We start from the raw sequence: 9,330 nt of genomic DNA on the forward strand, positions 1-9,330 counted from the left end.
GTGAACATAGTTGTCTTAGTCATAAAAGGCATTCAAAGACTGTTGTTTGAGAGACTGGAGAGATGGCTCATCCATTAAATGAACTTGCTGTTCTTCCAGAGGACCTAAGTTCAGTTCCCAGCACATTATTGGGAGGGGCTCACAACTGCCTGTAACTAGAGCTCGGGGGATCTGACATCATCTTCTGGCCCCCATAGTCACCTGCACACATGTACCCATACCAACACTCACATACACATATGATTAAAAATAAGAATAAAATCTTCCAAAAAAAATCGATTGGTTGAATGACAGAGGTTTTCCCATCTGTTTAATGTTCTGCAATCTCTGCCTATTTTTAAGTTTAAAAAGTTTTAATTCCATTTATTTATGTATGTGTGTGGGCATGTCGTACATGTGGAAACGTGTGAGGACAATTAGTGGAAGTCAGTTCTCTCCTGTTACCATGTGGATCTCAGGGACAGGACTCATGTCATGAGGTCTGGATGCAAGCCCTTTTACCTGGCAGCTGAGCCATCTCTCTGGCCCTTTTTTAAAGTTTTTAAATCAACCCTCACTAGCTTGAGTTTTGGGTTTTTTTTTTTTTATATGTGTGAGAACAATTTGTTATAATGAACCAGAAATATAAGATTCTACTGAAACTGAAACAGTGGATGGGGGAACGTAAACCCTCAAGGAAAACAGGGTTAAATAAAATCAGTAAGTGGAAAACCTCTGCACTGGTTCTGGGTAAACATGGAGAGAATTGCATTTTATCATGAGGAGCTCCAGGTCTGAATTTTACATCTTTGTACTTATATTTGATTTTATCTCATTTTTATGTCTTTGACAATGACTGTGTGAAGTTCCCTAAATTAACCTGTAACTTTAAAATGATTTCAACCAAAATCTTAAAATGATCTTCCTTAGCATTTGACAAGCTGATTGTAAAACTCACATAGAACATGTTTAAGAATAACCAAGATAATTGTCCCAAAGGGAAATGGAGCAGGCAAGATTCATTCCACAAGAGCTAGCTGGAGATGTATCACAAAGTCAAGGTAGTTAAGAAGGTATGGTATTGACACAAAGACAATTTTTTTTAAAAAAATAGATTGGTGTGCCCGGCACAGTAGCACACATCTTTAGTCCCAGCAGTCGGGAGACAGAGGCAGCCCGATCTCTGTGAGTTCAAGGCCAGCGTGGACTATAAAATGAGTTCGAGATCAGCTCGGACTACAAGGACACCCTGTCTTAAAAAGACAAAAAAAAAAAGAAGATTGGTGTGTAGATATGGAATTTCAGGGCGTAGTAGATAGAGTTGGCATTTCAAATCAGTGGGGAAAGGGCAGATTATTTGATAAATATAATTGAGACAATTGTCTACCTGTGTACGAGAACCTGAGATTGTCACTTTGCATCAGGCGGGCAGGCAGGCAGGCAGGCACGCACGCACGCACACACGCGCACACACACGCACACACACACACCAGATGGTTTATGATTCAAATGTCAAAAAAAAACAACTAAGCAAAAAACAAAATGTCAAATGCAGCCTCTCTTTCGTGCATCTTACCACCTCCATCCAGCTCAGGATAATTGCAGCAGTGCTGGAGGTAACAGTAACAGCCGAGGTATTGAACATTGGTAAAAGCTCTAGGAAGGTAAAACAAGTCTATGAACTATCTAATCCAGGAAGAGTCATCCTGCTACTGAGGACCAGATCACAGCAGGAAATGCAGCCAGAAAGAACCACCTCAAAGGCAAAGCTGCCATCTCCAATAAAACCACCAGCTGTATCTTTCAATTTTTACAGGAAGCAGGTATTAAAACTGCTTTCACTAGAAAATGTGGGGATAGCTTTCCTCGCCCCCCCCACCCCCGATGTGAAATGATTCCAGTGGAATGAATTTGCCAAAGAATAGCAACTGTCTCCTTTTTCCAAAAGAAATCCTGGTGTCAAGGAAGGATATAAGTTTTACCCACCTAAAGTGGAGATTTTTTTTTTTAAAGATAATGCCAATTACGACTCTCAGTGGTTGGAGGAACAACTGGTTTCTGCAAGATTCTGTTTGGCTGGACTTGTTATAGGCCAGACTGAAGTGGATATCACGTGTCATGCGACACAAGCCATTTTTGAGATACTGGAAAAATCGTGGTTGCCCCAGAACTGTACACTAAAGATTGAAGTTGGTGTCGATGTAACTACCAAAGAGATTGTTCTTGCTGGTGTTATTGATAATGATTCCTGGAGACTCTGGCCATCTGGAGATGGAAGCCGGCAGAAGGACAAACAGTAACTCCTGAAGAGCTACAGATGGTAAAGAAAAACTTTGGGTTGCAGATAAGAGTTCCTTCTGAAATCAGAAAATCAGTGCAGAGTTGTAGTATTGATGGATTCAACTTCTGATCTTAGTCACTGTGAGAAAATCAAGAAGGCTTTTGGATATTCGGGGATTCCATGTTAATTTCAGGTAACATCTGCCCATGAAAGACCAGATGAAACTCTAAGGATTAAAGCAGAGTCTGGAGGGGATGGCGGTCCCTCTGTGTTTGTGGCAGTGGCAGGCAGAAGCAATGGTGTGGGACCAGTGAAGTCTGGCAGTGCTGCATATCCAGTTACCAGCTGTCCTCCCATCACACCAGACTGGGGAGCTCAGGATGCGTGGTCATCTCTTCAACTACCCAGCGGTTTTGGCTGTTCGACCATACTTTGTCCAGAAGGATCAGTTCAGTTTGCTGCTCAAATATTTGGGTTAAACAACCATTTGATATGGGCCAAACAGGGAGAAAGCATATCGAACACGTGGATATCCCTAAAGCAAGCTGAGAAGAAAATCAGAGAATGCTAAGAGATAATGCCATTTTTAATTTTTAGGAGAAAGTTATATATTCCCAGCTCAGCTGTGAAAAAATCAAAATGATTTTACATAAGAAAACAAAATTAAATTTACTGTGAACAAGTGCTTCTCTAGATTTGAGGGCTGAAAGAGTAACTGTTGGTAATTGTCAGTATTTTTTAGCTTTGTATGCTGGCATGAGCCTGTAATTCCAGCATTTTAGAGGTGGAGGCAGCCTAGTCACTTTCAGTTCAAGGAAGCCCTGTGCTAAATACCTGGTTCAACATTTAAATTAATCTCACCCCTGGTAACATAAGCAAAGAAACAGTTTGTGGAGCCAGAGAAATGGCTCAGCAGTTAAGAGTACATGCTGCCCCTGCAGAGGACCAGTGCATGTATTGTACATGATAAGAACAGTATCTTCCTCTCACTGCATGGTCTGTAAGTTCTGTGGGAGTGGTTATTAGTCATTATCTAAGAAAATATATATTTTGTGGAAAAGTCATTAAAATTAGAAGAAAATATAGAAATTACAAACTTAGGTTCATATAGCTTATAAACCTAAAGATCCCAAAAAAATGAAAACTGTGGAAGAAAAAAAATGATAGATTTGATATCAAAATTAAGTCTCCTGTACAATAAAACATCATTGATAATGTTAAACTTTTAGCAATATGAAAATAAGAACAATTACACTGTATACATCAATAGAGTACTTAAGACATATAAACAATGTTTATAAATTCAAAAGAGTCAAGTACTTCAATTTAAAAATGGTCAAAGAGGGCTGGAGAGATGGCTCGGTGGTTAAGAACACTGGTTGTTCTTGCAGAACCCACATGGCAGGTAACAACTGTCCGTAACTCCAGTCCCAGGGGATCCAACAGTCTCTTCTGACCTCCGCGGGCATTGCACGACATGGGTGCACTTACCTACATGCAGGCAATACACGCATACACATAAAATAAAAATAATAAAATTTTTTAAAATGGTCAAAGAATATACATAGTTCGTTTGTACATGTAAGGCTCTGTGTCTTCCACATATATGCAAGTGCCCGTGGTCTACATAGTGAATTCCAGGCCAGCTGGGACTCCAGGGAGATCCAGTCTCAAAAAGACCAAATAAATAAATAAAAGAGGAACTATAAATAACCAATAAACATGAGAAGTTATAGTCTCAGTCAGGCATGGTGATACATACCTGTGATCCCAGTACTTAGGAGTCTACTAAGAGGTAGGAGGATCAAAAATTCAAGGACAGCCAGGGATACATAGCCTGTCTTTTGAAAAAAGTTATACTCAGTCTCATTAATAAAGAGGGAAATGCAAATTTTAAAAAAAGGTCCTACTTAGTTCACACTTAGGATAAATTAGTATAACCTACTCCTTTGGGGGAAGCAACGTAATTGCAGCCGTTAATGACTCTTGAGTTCTTAGTTGTGATCCAGCAATTACACTTCTCAATATCTTCTCTAAAGTGGGCTGGAGAGATGGCTCAGAGGTTAAGAGCACTGACTGCTCTTGCAGAGGATCTGGGTTCAATTCCCAGCACCCACATGGCAGCTATGAACCGTCCTTAACCCCAGTTCCAGGGGAATCTGAAGCCCTCTTCTGATGTCCATGGCATTGCATGACACGGGTGCACTCACATACATGCAGGCAATACACTCGTACACATAAAAATAAATCTTATATGTATTCAAGGGGCATAAATTTATGTTTGTAAGATGGTAAACACCATCCATCCCTAACCATGGTTCTCTCTAGGAAAAAGGGAAGACTGGGAAGATTGTGGCATTTAGCTGAGGGGGTATTAGCTATCTGTAGAGTCTTGTGTATTTCAAAGCATGTCTGTCTCTGGTATCATTAAAATAATAATTGTTGGACCAAGAAGGTGGTTCAGTGGGTAAAAGTGCTTACCACATAAGCCTGATGACCTGAATTCAATCTCCAGAACCCACTTAAAAAAACAGATGTGGTGGTACACATCTGTACTCCAGCACTCTTACAGAGATGGGAGGTGGAGACAGGGAAGAACAAGAGAGACTCCACTTCAACAAGGTTGAAGGTAAGAACAAACTGCTCAGAGTTCTCCTACCTCCACATGTACTGTGGAACACCCCCACCAAAAGGCATAAATAAAGTAACTTAAAAAATAATTGTCATTTAAGAGACTAAACTCATTGAGTTAGACACAGAAATTAAGAAGAAGCTAGTGGATTTTACAGCAATTTGATATTGCCCCAGAAAACAAGTCATGGTCACACCTATCACAATAGAGTCTATCACAATAGAGTACGGGCCAATTGCTCAGCTCAACAAGAGTTTTTTCCAGCTGGGAGTGAAAGAGAAAGGTAGAGTGATTCCAAGTAAGAGATGGTTTCCGTGCACTGCGGGTGTCCACATGAAAAGAGGGTGACTGGCCTCTAAAGCTGAGGAGGTGCCAACTGACAGCAAGAGAAGGGGACTTCAGTCCTACAACCACAAGGAGCGCAATTCTCCCACCAGACTGCTGCATCTAGAAGCAATTCTTTCTCTGAGTTCAGGATAAGTCCAGGTGATGTCTTAATTTCTTCTTATGACACCAAGTGTAAGCCACCTGATCTTCTGAGCCACAGAACCAGGTGCTGGTAAATGTGTGTCATTTGAACAACAAAATCACTAAAGTTATGTAAAGTGCCGGGGGCAAGACTGCATCTTCTGGGTCTTCTAACCGTATTTTAGGCTGTGGGTACCCACTCTTGCTCTGGGTGTAACCTTTTGTTGAAAAGTGTGGTTCTTAACTACATGTCAGCATATTGGTGCTGCCTTCTCAGGGGACAGTTAAAAATAGCTTTGGGAAAACCAAATTCTTCTTTATTTAATTTAATTAATTGATTAATTAATTTTTGCAGGTTACATAAAAATATATATACAATGAAGTTTAAGGAGGGGGGAATAGGAATAAGAAATCAAAGACCAAAGGATTTGCTAACATGGGGTCAACTTTGAAAACCTATAGGCATTTGAGAGTATAGCAATGACTAGGCATTTACTGTAAGTTCTGAAGATGTTCAACCTTGAATGTCCCACAATACAGGGCACATGTTGCTGGACTGACTGCCAGTGAGACACACTGGCCTCCTATGGACCAAAATAAACCTCACATAGGGGTATGTGTGTGTGTGTGTGTTGTGTGTGTGTGTGTGTGTACATGCATGGGGTGGACACATACGCATGTGTGAGGAGGACACCAGAAGTCAATCTCATGTGTCATCATTCCCCAAGACACCATCTACCTTGTTTGTTCACACATCTGTCACTGGGACCTGGGGCTGGCCAAGTAGGCTAGGCTGGCTGGTCAGTGAGCCTCAGGGATCTGGCTGTTTCTACCTCCCCAGAGCTGGGATTATAAGCACTTTAGCTTTCTCTACATGAGTCTTGGGGATTGAATTCAGGTCTTCATGCTTGTGTGCTGAGCACTTTACCAAGTTATCTTCCTAGCACATCACCTTTTTTAAAAAAATTATTTTTTGCCAGGCGTGGTGGTGCACGCCTTTAATCCCAGCACTTGGGAAGCAGAGATAGGCAGATCTCTGTGAGTTCAAGGCCAGCCTGGTCTCCATAGTGAATCCAGGACAGCTGGGACTACAGGGAGACCCTGTCTCAAAAAGACCAAAAACAAAATTTTTATTATTTTTATTTTATGTGTATGCATATATTGCCTGCTTGTAGGTAAGTGCACCTGTGTAATGCAGTGCCCGCAGAGAAAGAAGATACTGTTAGACCCCCTGAAACTGGAGTTACCAACAGCTATTAGCTACCATGTGGGTGTTGGGATTCAAACCTGGGTCTTCTGCAAGAACAGTCATTGTTCTTAACCACTGAGCCATCTCTCCAGCCCCTCAGCACATCATCTTTTAAAAAAATCTACTAATTCAAACTTGGTTGGTGGGAGACTACCATAAATTTCCTTGGAGGGTTCTCCAGTAGACTCAGATGTTCCAAATCAATGGGGAAGGGGAAAAGACAGTGCCTCGGGTGACACACAGCACATCCAAATTACAGTACTGTTGACTTGTGGGTTACTGAGACTTTGTGAGGGAGGCCGCGGACAGGGCCTAAGACCTTGGGCAGCAGCTGCTGTCATGATAGATTTGTGCTGGACACTGATTCTTGGGAATGGAAACTGGAATCTGGAGAAGGCACCGCCGTATCCTGGGGTGCCCAGCAGTGTGTGTTGGCAGCTGAATCTCAGCCCCACAATAAACTCAGCCCTCACAGGCAGTCGGGCTGAAGAAATTTATGAGCCCTAAGGAACGCGTGCGACCAAGGCTGCTCAAAGGAGGCAATACATTGTGCAGGGCTGACTGTCAAATAACATGTTAGGGTTTCTTCAGTGGTCCCAAGACTTAGAGATTACATCTTTAACACATCAATAATTTAGCCTCTGGTTAGTGGGGCTCACTGGGGCATGACTAATCAGCGGATGAAAGTGTCTTTGTGGGGATTAACTTTAATGAAAAGAAAAGGGATAGTTATTTAGGGAGTTGGAATTCTTCCACAAATCAAAGGGTGCACTGACACAACAGGTTCATAAGGTAAGAATGAGGCCATTGTGGGGGAAATGAAGGGACAGCTACTTTTTATATAAATCACAGGTCAGGGTTCTTTGGTTGTGGGTTCCATGGGAATGGTACTTCCAAGTTTTTCAGGTGTAAAGCAATGGTATTTAGGGAGGCTGAGCAGTCCTTAAAGAAAACCAGATGTCCTGTGTCCTTATTAACCCTTTCTCACTGGCTTCCAGGATGCCTGGCAGTCAGCCGACTGTATCTGGTAGAGAGTGGTCCCTACTGATTCCAGATGTAGCTGGCAGAGTTCATTCTGAACCTACCATTTGCCAAAGGGTCCTGTGATTCAGTCTAATCAGGAGACCATGGGGATGATGCCACACAGCCCATGGGACCCGTAAGAAATATACTTCTCTGCTCCTGACAGAGGGTACATTAGGCTCAAAGGGTGAGCCAGAGATGGTCCCCACTTCCCAACTGATTATATTTGTTCTGCAGTGATGTCCAAGTCACAGCCCACTGATGCAGTACTTTGAGAAGACATGTCACTAGTGCCGTGCTCCTGCCCAGACTGCATGACTGAGTCTCATCATGAGGAAACCACCAGTTAAACCCAAATGGCAGTGCATGTCACTAAGAGGCCTATTCTCATTTTGAAAAATGCCAATCTCATACACTTATAAAAGCCAATTTTTGGATTAAGGAAAACTAAAAAGATATGACAACCTAACTAGGCAGAAGTCTTGTGAATATAAAAGTACTGTTATAAACAGATTAGCACAGGTAAGAGAATATGTACATGCCTCATGACTTAGGAAATATTAAGAGTAAATTATCAGTCTTGAAATTTGTCACTATATGGCAGTTATGTGAGAGAGGTTTTGTTCTCTTTTTTTGGATTTTTGTTGCTGTTTTGTTTTGGGTTCTGGGAATTGAACCTAGGGCCTCATGCTTGCTAGGCACGCACTCTACCATTGAGGTATAGGCCCAAATCCATGAAATACTATTCTAATTTGCATGGAATGCATGTGGAAATATTTGGGGAGCTAACATTGATGATATCTGCACCTTAGACTCAAAGAGTTCATGGGCTGAAGAGATGACTCAAGGATCCAGTGCTTGCTGCACAAACCTGAGGACCTAAGTTTTGATCACCAGTATGCATGTAAAAAGCCATGTGTGGCACATACCTGTAATCACAGTGCTGGGAAGTAGGGACAGGAAGACACTGTGGTTTGCTGGCCAACAAGTCTAACTAGTTAGTGAGCTCCAGTTTCAGTGAGAGAGCTGCCTCAAAAAGTAAGGTGGAAAGTGATAGGAGAAGATACTCAACATTAACTTCCAGCCTCCACATACACATGGAGGCAGAGAGAGAGAGAGAGAGAAAGGGAGATACAGAGAGAGAGAGAAATTAATACATCCAATATGCTAATCAAGCTTTTTCTCACATTGACAAAATGCCTGACAGAAACAACTTCTAGGGGCAAAAGCATTTATTTTGGCTCATGGTTTCAGAGGGTTCAGTGCATTGTGGCAAAGAAGCCATAGTGGAACAGAACAGCTCACATCACAGTGGCCAGGAAGCAGGTAGGGAGCACTCCTGCCTTCTGGGACTTCTCCTTTTATGCTTTTATCCCATCCATGCTCTCTCCCTAGGAGATAGTGATGCTCCAATTCAGGTAGGTCTTCTCCCTTTGTCAATCCTCCCTGGAAACACCCTCACAGACACACCTAGAGGTATGCTGTACAACTCTCCCAGGTGCTTCTCACCCTAATAAAGATGGCAGTCAAGATTAGCCAGCACATTAGGGTGAGAAACATAGCAAAATAAGAGCTAACAATTGGTGAATTTAGATGAAAAAAATGCAGAGGAGTCAATTGTACTATTGTCACAACTTTTGGGTAGGTTACAGGCTTTTTCAAAATAAAAAATAATGACCACCAAAAATCCTAAACTAG

The 9,330-nt window shown here is 42.0% G+C and overlaps 1 pseudogene; it reads left to right on the top strand.

The window, feature by feature from the left end:
- Positions 1–1,472: 1,472 nt before the first annotated feature.
- On the top strand, positions 1,473–2,831 carry LOC103746644 (annotated as a pseudogene).
- Positions 2,832–9,330: the final 6,499 nt, after the last annotated feature.

This window comes from Nannospalax galili, unplaced genomic scaffold (assembly GCF_000622305.1).
Source record: "Nannospalax galili isolate Female #2095 unplaced genomic scaffold, S.galili_v1.0 scaffold102, whole genome shotgun sequence".
Taxonomy (NCBI): domain Eukaryota; kingdom Metazoa; phylum Chordata; class Mammalia; order Rodentia; family Spalacidae; genus Nannospalax; species Nannospalax galili.